Raw genomic sequence first — 13,213 nt, forward strand, 5'->3', positions numbered from 1 at the left:
ACCGTATGTTGAACCATAAAGCAAGTCTCATATTTCCAAGAACTGAAGTCTTGGGATTTAAATCTTACTGGAGTGGAGTCAAATTAGAAATCAGGGCTGAGCATGGTGGCTCACATCTGTAATCCCAGCTACCAGGGAGGCAGGCTGAGGCACAAGAATCACTTGAACCCAGGAGGCAGAGGTTGCAGTGAGCCAAGATCATGCCACCACTCCAGCCTGGGCAACAAAGCAAGACTCCATCTCTAAATAAATAAATAAATAAATAAATGCATGAATGGACAAAGGGGTCAGTAGTGACAAACTTTACTGAAAGTAAGGAAATGACATCAAATGGTAAATGAATAGACAAGTAAGGTTAGTACAACAAACTATAAAATGTATGTCTTTTCCTTATCTCAGTTTCACCAAAAGATGTATCTGGGAGGCCAAGGTGGGAGGATCACTTGAGGTCAGGAATTCAAGGTCAGCCCAGTCAATACAGTGAAACCCCATTCTCTAGTAAAATACAAAAAATTAGCTGGGTGTGGTGGCACGTGCCTGTAATCCCAGTTACTCAAGAGACTGAGGCATGAGAATTGTTTGAACCCAGGAGGCAGAGGTTGCAGTGAGCCACGATCACATGACTGCACTCCACACGACTGGGCAGAAAAGCTGAACTCTATCTGCCCCCCGCACCCCCCAAACAAAGGGTGATGGAATAGAGCTATACAGGACTAAAGTTTCTATATATTGCTGCAATTAAAGTAACTATGAAGTCGACCCTGATAAGCTACAATATATAAATGTAAGCCCTACTGTAATCACTAGTAATTCAAATACAGTTTTAAAATGATTAAAGAAATTAAAATGTTATACTGGGAAATACTCATGTAATACAAAAAACAGCAGTAGAGGAGGGAAAGAAGACAAAAGATAAATGAGACATATAGAAAACAAAACAGAGAAGTGGCAGACAAATTTAATCCTACCAGTAACACTAAATGTGAATGGATTAAATAACACACTCAAGAGGCAGAGATTACCAGATGGGGTTTTAAAAGAATAAGATTCAATTAAATGCTGTCTACTTAAGACAAATTTTAGATTCAAAAATGCAAACAGGACAGGGTAAGATGTAAATGGATGGAAAAAAACATACCATACCAAAGAGCTGGCATGAATATACTAATATCAGACAAACTTTTAAAAACTGTTTAATGTTTTGAGAGGTAAAGAGAAACATTTTAAAACAATTATGGGTCAATTTATTAGGAAGATAGAACAATTATAATCATTTGCACTTCATGACAGAGCCCCAAATTACATGAAACAAAACTGACAGAATTAAAGGGAAAAATAGACAAGTCAAGAATAATAGTTGGAAGAATAACCCACTTTCAATAATGAATAGAACAACTAGGCAGAAGATCAATAAGGAAACAGAAAACAAACACTATAATCAACTAGATGGAAAAGACATCTAGAGAACATTCTGCCCAACAACACAATACACATTTTTCTAAAAAAGCACACATGGAACATTCTCCAGGATAGATGATCTATGCTAGACCATAAAACAAGCATCAAAAAACTGAAAAGGAAAGAAAGGATACAAAGTATGTTCTCTGACGACAATAGAATTAAATTAGAACTCAGTAACAGAAAAAAAATCAGGAAATTCACAAATATGTAGAAATTAACGTATTCCTAAATAACTAATGGGTCAAATGAAATAAAAAGAAAAATTAGAAAATACTTAAGATGAATAAAAACAAAAATGCAACATATCAAAACTTATGGAATGAACTAAATCAGTACTTACAGGGAAATTTACAGCTATAATGCCTGAATTAAAAACAGAAAATACGGGAAAACATTTTTATGCACTTGAGATAAGAAAAGTCTTCTTAAATACCATAAAGAAAAGACAAAAGCAGGCCACAGAATAGGGGGAAAAAGTTTTAATAAAAAATAAGACTTCTCATCCAAAATACAAAAAGAATGCCTTCAAATATGGTTTTCAAAAGACAAACACAAAAGACAAATGAACAAAAGATTTGAACAAGCACTTCACAAAGGATAACCAAAAGGCCAACAAACTTCATGAAAAAGTGGTAAACATCCTTAGTCATCAAGGAAACAAAAATTAAAACCACAGAGACACCATCTTACAGTCAGGCATGGTGGCTCACACCTATAATCCCAGCACTTTGGGAGGCCAAGATGGGCAGATCACTTGAGGCCTTGAGTTCGAGACCAGCCTGGCCAACATGGTGAAACCCCGTCTCTACCAAAAATACAAAACTTAGCCAGGCGTGGAGATGCACGCATGTAGTCCCAGCTACTGGAAAGGCTGAGGCAGGAGAATCATTTGAACCCAGGAGGCGGAAGTTGCAGTGAGCCGAGATTGTGCCACAGCACTCCAGCCTGGGCAACAGTGTGAGACTCTGTCTCAAAAAAAACAAAACAAAACAAAAAAACAAAAAACAAATATAATGTATGAAGAGACAGGTATAAACATGTTCATAATACCATTATTAATATTTTGTCAAGTAGAAACAATCCAAATGTCAATCAACAAAGTATAAACTGTAGTACATTCACACAAAGTAATATTATAGTGCAATGAAAATTGCAGTTTCAGAAAATAATGTGGATGAATCTTACAAATAATACGTGGGGCAAAAGTAGATACAATATATATACTGTGTGGATCCATTTATATAAAACTCAAAAACAGGAATAACTAAATCAGAATAATGGTTACTTTGGGGAGCATGGAGAAGGTAGTGACTGATGGGGAAGGAGAGTTTCTGAAGTGCCGGCAATATTCTATTTCTTGTCTCAATGGTCATTACATAGGTCAGAGTTTATAATAACTTACTGAGCACTACTCTGTGTGCCTTTTCTGTATGTGTTATGCTTCAATATGAAAGATAAAATACCATATAAAATTTAGAAATAAAATCAGTTGAATCACACTAAAATTAGAGTACTTGAACTTCAGAAAGCAGTAACTTTTAAAGACTTATACTCATTAAAGTATCATAAAGAGCCAGGCATGGTGAAGTGTGCCTGCAGTCCTAGCTATTTAGGAGGCGGAGGTGGGAGAATCACTTGAGCCCAGGAGTTCAAGGCTGCAGTGAGCTATGATTGCACCACTATACTCCAGCCGGGACAACAGAGTGAGACTCTGTAAGAATGGGATCCTTTTGTAGTTCGTAAGTGTGATGACTGGGTGCTCACACACGAGAGGTGCCTCTCTCAAACCTTGTTATGACATCAGCATATGACCCATCTGACAAGAAAATAAATAAATAAAATATAAAGAAAAACTGGTATTGAATTCAATAAAAGCATAAAAGTTTATACAATGGAAAATATTCAAATGTATAAAAGAAAAAATATGATGGTGGAAATAGTTTCATCAAATGTAACAAGAATTAACATCACTACCATCTATTCTCATGTCTAAGATACACACGTCAAGAAAAATTGGCTTTGGGCTTTTGATAAAAATATTAAGTTCAATCTCACTACCAATCAAGACATACCAACTGAAACAAGATACCATTTAACAGCAGTTAAACTGGAGGAAAACTGTGTAACTCCCTTCTCTAGGGAGTACTTTGTTCATAACCTCTGTGGCAGAAATACAATTTCCTTCCTTCCCACTTCTCCTTTTTAGAAAACTTTATTTCACAGCACTGGAAACAGTTGCTCAATGATCCACAAGAGAACAATGCTACTGTGATTCCTGAATTTCCAGTTCCTACTTCAGTCTCCTTAAGGCCTAACTGGGGTCTAAGGGATATCCAGCTCTATAACCTTCTACTACTATAAATCTGTTTTGCTTAAGTTAATTTCTAGCAACCAAATGGCCAATGAATATAACACCTTGATATAGCTTATCTCAGAAGCTGAAAACTGGCAACTTGGGTTGTTTTATCTAACCCACAAGGTGTTCTTCAAAAGTATAAATTAAATGTTAGAAATTATCCTTCCTCACTAGACTGTAACTAAGCTCCTAGTAGGCAAGGACTAACTTCATCATATCTGTCTTTGTTTCCTTATTACTGGACTTCAGGTCCAAAAATACTTGCTGAATGAACAAACTATGCCAATAAGGTTTCTATAAAATTCTACAGCTCTGACAACTGATTCATCTCAGAGAACAACAGACTAAAATCCTAGTTATCCCACTGAGAAAACAACAGTGACAATATAGATTAAATGACATAAAAATACTCACCCCCTTTGCCCAGTAAGCCAAATCTTTGAAATGTAAAAATCAAAAAGTAATTTACAGTTGTGATCACAGCACAGTATAGCCTTGAACTTCTGGGCTCAAATGATCCTCCTGCCTCAGCCTCCCAAGTAGTTGGGACTACAGGCATGCTCCACTGCACCTGGCTTATGTTTTCACTATTACTATTAGGTGTGGATATAATGATACTTTAGAATTTAAATGTTTTCCTCTCTGTTTATGTGGCAAAGAATAGGGAACAAGTACTATCTGAATAAATGTTCCTTATAGCCATAGCATGCTTCACTTTGATGGTTTATTTCTCCAGCCCGTTGAAGAATTGTAGCTCACAGATGGAGATTTCGAATGATGTCCTAAATTGCTGCTTTCATCATTTTAGTGCCTGTAATTATCTGTGGCTTTAGAATTGATCACATGTATAAGACACGGTTACACCATTTAAGTGTCAAGCACTAGATTTGGATTAGCAGTGTTTATACATTATATTGGTATGCAGTCATTTCTTTATTTTTTTTTTTTTGAGATGGAGTCTCATTCTGTCACCCAGATGGGAGTGCAGTGGCACTATCTTGGCTCACTGCAACATCCACTGCCCAGGTTCAAGCGATTCTCCTGCCTCAGTTTCCTGAGTAGCTGGGATTTCAGGTGCGTGCCACCACATCCGGCTAATTTTTTGTAGTTTTACTTGAGACGCGGTTTCACCGTGTTAGTCTGGATGGTCTCGATCTCCTGACCTCGTGATCCACCCACCTCAGCTTCCCAAAGTGCTGAGATTACAGGCATGAGCCACTGTGCCCAGCAGCAGTTGTATACTTTAAAGCACTATATTGCAAATTTTAAAAGGGGCCTACACTGTGTTTTTTGTGTGTTCTTACTAGTACCAAGGAGAGAGAGTACTTTATGTGCACTAGGTGCCTAATAATGTGTGTTTACCAGTGGGAATACAGGCAGTGTGGTATAGGGATTAGGACTGTGGACTTGGGTTGGCAACCTTTTTTCAATCACTTCTCATCTGTGTGACTTTGGGCATGTTGTTTGTCATTGCTGCTCTTGGTGGTGAATTTTTTCTTTTGAGAGAAAGGCAAGACAAAAAACAAGCTAATATTATGGAGTCATTGAAAAGTAACTTTTAGACTATGTTTGGTCATTTGTACATGTTTCCATATTGCACAGTTTTCCTAATTATCTTTTAAGGCTGGGCGCAGTGGCTCACGCCTGGAATCCCAGCACTTTGGGAGGACAAGAAGGGTAGATTACCTCAGGTCAGGCATTCAAGATCAGTCTGGCCAACATGGTGAAACCCCGTCTCTACCAAAAATACAAAAATTAGCCAGGCGTGGTGGTGCGTAGTAGTCCCAGGTACTCAGGAGGCTGAGGTGTGAGAATTGTTTGAACCCTGGAGGCAGAGGTTGCAGTGAGCCAAGATCGTGCCACTATACTTCAGCCTGGGTAACAGGGCGAGACTCTGTCTTTAACAACAACAACAACAACTATATATATATATATATATAAAACGTTTAGTTGATATACATACCAAAACTTAATCGCAGTTGTTGGTCTCATTTCTTCTCACTATATAATACTGTGGTAAATATTATGCACATAGTCATTTTTCATCCTTTGAATTGCATTTTTTTTTTTTTTTTTACATTTCTAAGATTTGCCTTACTGGGAGTAAATAAATTATATTTCTCTCCAGCCTGGACAACAGAGAAAGATCCTGTCTCTAAAAAAAAGGGGGGCAGGGGCGGGGGGCGGGCAGGGAGAAGCAGCAGCAGGAGAAGAAGAAAAGAAATGAAAAAATCCATAGTGAGTTGTTAAAGTGCCATGCATTTCTCATTTAATTTCACAACCTTGTGACATAGTTACTATTACTATCCCACCCTATCAAAAATAAAATCTACAGATAAGGCATTGAGAGGTTAAGTAACTTAGTATAATTAAGTGGCAAAACCCTTGAAACTATTATGTTATATTAACTTGTTATGCAATAATGTATTTTACACATGCTACCAACATCCAAAAAGTATAATGCTGCCAACTAGGTCAGAGAAGTAGGAGACACTGGGAGGAAAAATAAAGGAGGGGCAGGAGCTTGCAAAGTGGTACCATTTATTAGCCTTTTGGTTTTGTTGTTTAAAACTATACAACAGACTGGGCACAATGGCTAATGCCTGTAATCCCAACCCTTAGAACGGCAGACGCAGGAGGACTGGTTGAGCCCAGGGGTTCAAGACCAGCCCTGGCAACATAGGGAGACCATGTCTCCACAAAAAGTTAAAAAATCAGCAGGATGTGGTGGCACGCACCTGTAGCCCAGCTACATGGGAGGCTGAGATGAAGGGGTGTGCTTGAGGATAGGAGTTGGAGGTTGCAGTGAGTTTTATCATGTCACCAAGGCCCCAGCCCAGAGGCATTAATCTGTCCCAAAGACAAAAAGAAAAAGAAAGAAAGAAGAAAGAAAGAAAGAAAGAAAGAAAGAGAGAAAGAGAGAAAGAGAGAAAGAAAGAGAGAAAGAGAGAAAGAGAGAAAGAGAAAAAGAAAGAAAGAAAGAGAAAGAAAGAGAGAAAGAGGAGAAAGAGAAAGAGACAAAGAGAAAGAGGAGAAGAGAAAAGAAAGAAAGAAAGAAGGAAAGAAAGAAGGAAAGAAAGAAGGAAAGAAAGAAGGAAAGAAAGAAAGAAAGAAAGAAAGAGAGAGAAAGAAAAGAAAGAAAGAAAGAAAGAGAAAGAAAGAAAACTGCATAATAAAAATTTTTTAATAATGAGAATTAAAAATATCCAGAGAAAATATGAAACATTTGATAAACTGCATTAGATATTTACTCAGTGTCAAGTTTGCAACCCTTTGATTAAGTGCAAGGCATGTGTTAATATTTAAGCCCAATACAGTATTTCTAAGATGAGCTGAACCCTACCTGGTTCAAAAGTACACGCTCATCTCATGCATGCTGTTGGTATATGAGCTAAGCACATGTATCCTTCAAAAAAATAATCTGGCAACATTTATCAAAAGCCCTAAAATTGTTTTATACTCTGCTCTGGTAATCTCATCACTGAAAATCTAGTATTTAAAAAAAGAGGCTTTTACTGAGTTACTATATCATTATCTATGATAGTCATAAAATTAAAATTAAAAAGACATAACCTAAATGATTCACTATAGTTGTTTTTTTCTCACCATCATCCCTTCCTCAGGAAAACTACACCTCATCCAATTCACGTCATCTCAAGGAGACTGTCAATCATGGCTTTCTATGGGTTCCCCAACTGACCCTAACCACAGCCACCAAAGTGGCTGCCCTTGCTGTAGCTCATCTCCCAGGTTCCAATGATTGGTTAAGGAACTGACAATCAGAATTGATTACCAACAACCCAGAACTGACACATGTGGACATCAGGAAAGAGAAGCTGTCTTTCAAGTGTGGTTGCTAAGTTAAAGGTATATGTCTGGGGCTCCAGAAGCAAGAGGCTAGAAAAACCCAAAGAGGAGACAAAGAAACCCAGTGACATTACTTGCAACCTTGGATCTAGCTGTTTCCAAAGCCATTCCATCATCCTCCACATACAATTCCCACTATGTGAACCAATACACTCATTTTTTAACTTAACAAAGTTGTGTTGTTATCACGTGTAACCAAAAGATTCATGACTAACATCCTACCTAAAGAAGAACAGTTAACCAATTATAGCGCATCCATTCAAGGAAATAACACTGACAGAACAGTGTAACTGTTAAGAGCATGCACTCAGCCCAGTCTGAATCCTGGCTCTGCTAAATATTCTCTGTCTGTGCCTGGGTACATTATTGTTTTTTGTTTTTTGTTTTTTGTTTTTTTTTAAGGCAAGGTCTCCCTCTGCTGCCCTGGCTGGAGTATAGTGGCGTAATCATGGCTCACTGCAACCTCAACCTCCTGGGCTCAGGCGATCCACCTCAGCTTCCCAGCTAGCTGCGACTACAGGCGTGCACCACAACACCCGGCTAATTTTTGTATATTTTGTAGAGACAGGGTTTCACCATGTTGTCCAGGCTGGTCTCGAACTCCTGCGCTCAAGCCATCTGCCCACCTCAGTCTCCTTAAATGATGGGATTACTGGCACGAGCCACTGTGCCTGGCCCTTGGGTACATTACTTAACTTCTCTATGCCTCGATTTCCTCATCTGTAAAGTAGGGATACTAACAGGACTTCATATGATTGTTAGGAGAAGCAAATGAGTTACTATTTACAAATGCCTGGAGAGTGTCCAGCATTAATAAATATGTGTATCTTTAAGTAAATGAAATAAGTATCAGAGTAGCATACAAAGTTGAGCTAAACTATATACTTACACAGATGTTTAAAAGAAATCCGCAAGGAAAAGGGAAAACTTGTATTTTTTACGAGGCAAATATACAGTATCAAAAAAGGAAAAAACTAAAACATGTCTCTGGTCTCAGGAGACAGGATGAATATGATTAGCCTCACACAAACCCCTCTGACCTTCCCCAGAGGAACTACATTCATCCTCAGATAGGAAGCACTTACCTAAGTGTCCAGTGGGGAATCATGAAGTCACACAAGGTATCATATTAACAGCAGAATTTAAACCTAGTAGTTTACTTCCAGCAGCTAATTAGTTTTCAAGGAAAGGCACAAATTTATGAGTATAACCAATTATTAACAATCCATATAGATGAAAAAGAAAAAAATATTTTAAGTCATCCCCCAAAAACACTTATATTTGGCTAATGAATCTATGTAGAATATAATCACTTTTATTTAACTACAGGTAAAATTGCCTTCTTGAAATTCATTAAATTTCAGACCTAATGATGAAGCCACATTGGGAAAATTTAATTCAAGTTTGACAACCTACCACCTGGATCTGCTCTGTTCTGCATATCTTTCCACTCCGTGACTAACGAATTCCTATCAGTCCACTCAAATCCTGCCTCTCAATTAGGTTTGCTACATAATACATGCTACCAAAGGTTTTGTTGTTGTTGTTGTTGTTAGCAATAAAAGAACTAAAACTAAATATGTTGTAAAATACTTTTTTACAGATTAGCTAGACTGCACATCAAGTCTCTTCCCCCTGCCCATATTGAATACTATTAAGAGAGTCAAAGATCTGCCGCTAAAACATTATAATTTAATTTAAAGCCTTGTCCATCAGGTTATAAAGCCTCCACAATAAATAGACTGCTCACAATAAATAGACTCCACAATTAATAGACAGTGGGAAATTTTTTGTTCAAATTCTAATATTTACTTGTTATGGCTCCAGTGGGCTTATGAGGCCAAAATATTAAGATAAATGGAATTACAAATTAGATTACCTAACATGGAAATAAAATTTTTCATTGATGTATCTCTAACATTTTCCATGAATGGACAAAACTTATCTTAAAAAAAGGAAATGTAAGATTTGCACAGCTGGTACAGCTTTCTAAATTGGGTTGTTTGGTTGGGGTTTTTGTATTTTTTTAAAAATCTTATCTTCACACGTGTATAAAAACTCATGCAAAAAAAGTTAACAAAAGTTTAGAGGTAAACTGAATAAGCCTGGAAGACTGATCAGTAAGTTAAAATTTGCTTAGAAAAACTACTAAAATACTAAAAGCCACATTTTCGTATTTTAGGCAATATATCCCAGTGATTAAAATACACCAACTTGGTTCAAATTCCCATTATGTACTACTCTAGGTCACACTGGTGAGTCACTTTACTTCTCAGTGCTTCAGTTTTTTCATCTGAAAATGGGAATAACAACTGTATACATCTTAGAGCTATGAAATACAAGAATTAACGTGCGAACACAATAAACTTTAGCTATTACTGTTACTGTTATCCATATCACCCTCTAAAATATAATTCACTTTTATTTAGAATTACTAAAATAAGCATCTTCCTGGGTCTGAAATATGTGCATACAACAATACAGAGAGATGACGTATGTGAAACAGTCCTTCGACAAAACTTGTAGTTGAGTGCCAACTCTGTAGAGGATGTCCCACTGTGCACTGAAAATATGGAAATTAACAAAATAGTCTCTGAATTCAAGACCTTTCTGTCTAGTAGACAATATAAATAAAACTATAATAAAAGTAGCATGATGCAGATGCTATGGAAACAGACAATCCTATGAGACACTAAACAACACAGGCACTTAACTAGGGGCAAACACAGGGGTCTCAGATGAAATAAACTCCAGAAATATTTTCTGAGGAACAATCACCTACTTATTTCACTTCCAGGTATCACATTGTTTGTTTATGCAATTTATATCGTTAACATATTAATAAGTGTTTTCAAAAAAACAAGACTACCTATTACACTACTTACCATGCTCATAAACATAAACACCCTTTGGTAATAATGAAGATATTTTCTTTTTTCTTTTTTTTTTTTTTTTTTGAGATGGGGGTCACTGTGTTGCCCAGGCTGGAGTGCAGTGGCATGATCATATGCCACCATACCCAGCTAATTTTTTTTTTTTTTTGAGACGGGGTCAGGCTGGTCTCAAACTCCTGGGCTCAAGCAATCCTCCTGCCTTGGTCTCCCAAAGCTGGGATTACAGGCCTGAGACACAGCACCTGGCCTGATGACATTCTCTTAAAAAAACAAAATATAGCCTTGCAAAGGTTATACCGCCTCTTCAAGAAACATTTCCTTCACCAATAAATAAAAGCTACAAACTTTCCCCTGCTAAATTATATTAGGACTAATGTCACAGGAATGACAATATTTTTGAGCTGGAAGAGACCTTTGAGAGCCTCTAATCCAATGCTCTCATTTTACAGATGAAAAGAGGCTGTGAAGTATCATGGAAAAAAAAAAACCAACCTGAAAGTCAGAAAACTGAATTTTGGGCCCAACTGTCTTACAGCGAAAGCCTGTGCAAATTACCTGTTTCCTCATCTGTAAAATGAGAGGTTTGTACTAGATTGCTTCCAAGATCTGTTTCAGCTCTGTAATTCTTGGTTTATGGAACTGAAGCAGAGATAAGCAACTTGCCCAAGGTCACACAGCTAGTTAATAGCAAAGTAAGACAACCCTCAGATTCCAACTACAATCACTTTCTCCCCTATACCATACTGCTTCTCCTACTCCATAACAATATTCCTGTAATTTATTCTAAGATTCTTGAAAATCATTAATAAGCATGAAGGAGTTTATGAAACTAAATGACTGATTTCTACAGCTCTTCTAGAGAAAATGAGCTTTAAATCCAAATGCAACAAGTACATGAGGTCTCAAGCTGGATATTATTACTTACTACACTTATTAATATTAAATTGACCTCAAGAAAGTTGTCAGAATTTATGCTTAAATTCTCACCATCTAAAAATCCAACTCACAGAAGAGATTACGTGCCATGCAAAATTAAAATATGAATTGTTGTAAGTAATGATAAATATTATAGGTATAATTCTAGGAATAAGATGGGAATTTAAATTCTTCCATTTATGTTCTAGTTATATTTAATATGCACTTTTAAATTCAAAAGAGATCAATTTAAACACTTTTCTTCTTTCCTCTTTTCAGACTCTCTAGGTTTAAAAATATTAGAATAGCTTAAGTATATTACTTCTGAAATCATGTAACAATTACAAATAAAAGACTATATAAACTATGCTCATAGTTTCTCTTACAAAATTGAAAATCAGCCCCCATAGTATTCTAAAATTCTGTGCTGAAATATATTACAACTCTACTAAATTGTATCATAAACAGCATTTGGTTCTCTAAAATGTCTGAAGCTTATTATATTTCACAGGGAATTTAGCAAGATTTCATGAAGACTGATCTTGCTGACACCAGAAAATACAGGAAAATCCTCAGAGGAAAAGCACAATAAAAATGCAAAATAGTAATAAAGTCAACAATAGTTTCATACTACGGACTTGAAAGAACATTCAAAAACGTTAATGAATCTATAAGTATAGCTTAACTATATTTAGGGATTTTTAAAGAAACACAGAATGTTTACATTTTTAAATTGGACGAAGCCTTAAGTCACTAATCCAATAGCACTCATCATAAGAATCTACAGAATTTATCTCTACCTCCCCAAAAAACATGTCCCTGTAGTACACTTTAAACTCTCAAAACTAACTACTACTTTCCATTGTTGTTAGTTGTTGCGAGTTCCATTGTAGCTCCACTGTTCCACTGTTTCAAGTCTAGTCATACAGTTCTTACATTCTTGTAAAAAAATTAGACTGACTTCAATCTATGTCTTCCTAATTTTCACCAGTTGGTCTGCCTTCTAAAGCAGGAGAATGGATCTATTCTCCCTCCTACTTATTAAAATTAACAGGTTTTTATATCCTATTTACTGAAATCCAGGTTTCTTAAATACCTGGAGACAGCTATCATGTCTCCCACCCGTTAGTCTCTTCTGTAAATATATGTTCCTAGACTTCCTGTAGATCCTAGAGACATTTCTGGAATACGGTGCACTTTCACATTGTAAGTAACTTTAAAAAACAAAACAAAAAACTGCCACTTGTTGAATTTTGATGTAATACCAAAGAATACTCACTCCTTCCTTTTCCAATCATGTATCTACATGAAGCTGGATTCTCTTCACATATCTCAACCAAAACATCACAACAGAAGGCAGACACAAAATCTAGCTGTCTTCTCCTAGTAAGCGAGAAATCAAGGTGATTTGCAAAAATATAAAACACCACCACTGGTCTAGTTTCTTTGGTTTTAGTACATATTTATTCTTCATAAAAATTCTATTTACAACACACTTTACTTTTAAATTAAATATATTTGAAATTGTCATTTAATTTCTAAAATAGAAAATATTAGTAGACATAGCCACATAAACCTAAATCTCCTTGGGGTCCTCAATAATTGTTCAGCGAGTAAAGAGGCTCTGAGGTCAAAAGGCGAAAGCATAGTCTATTTCGCATAAGATTTTCAAACCTCCATTCTGGTTTCTCTCTTTTCTCTCTCCTCTAATGTGTAAATG

At 36.5% G+C, this 13,213-nt stretch overlaps 1 protein-coding gene and 1 pseudogene across 2 annotated transcripts in view; one reads left to right on the top strand and one right to left on the bottom strand.

Moving 5' to 3' along the window:
• TLK1 (tousled like kinase 1) overlaps nt 1-13,213 on the bottom strand; it is a 166,493-nt gene that overhangs the window by 148,962 nt on the left and 4,318 nt on the right. The window lies entirely within an intron of this gene.
• On the top strand, nt 3,186-3,283 carry LOC116269333 (annotated as a pseudogene).

This window comes from Papio anubis, chromosome 10 (genome assembly GCF_008728515.1).
Source record: "Papio anubis isolate 15944 chromosome 10, Panubis1.0, whole genome shotgun sequence".
In the NCBI taxonomy this organism is placed as follows: domain Eukaryota; kingdom Metazoa; phylum Chordata; class Mammalia; order Primates; family Cercopithecidae; genus Papio; species Papio anubis.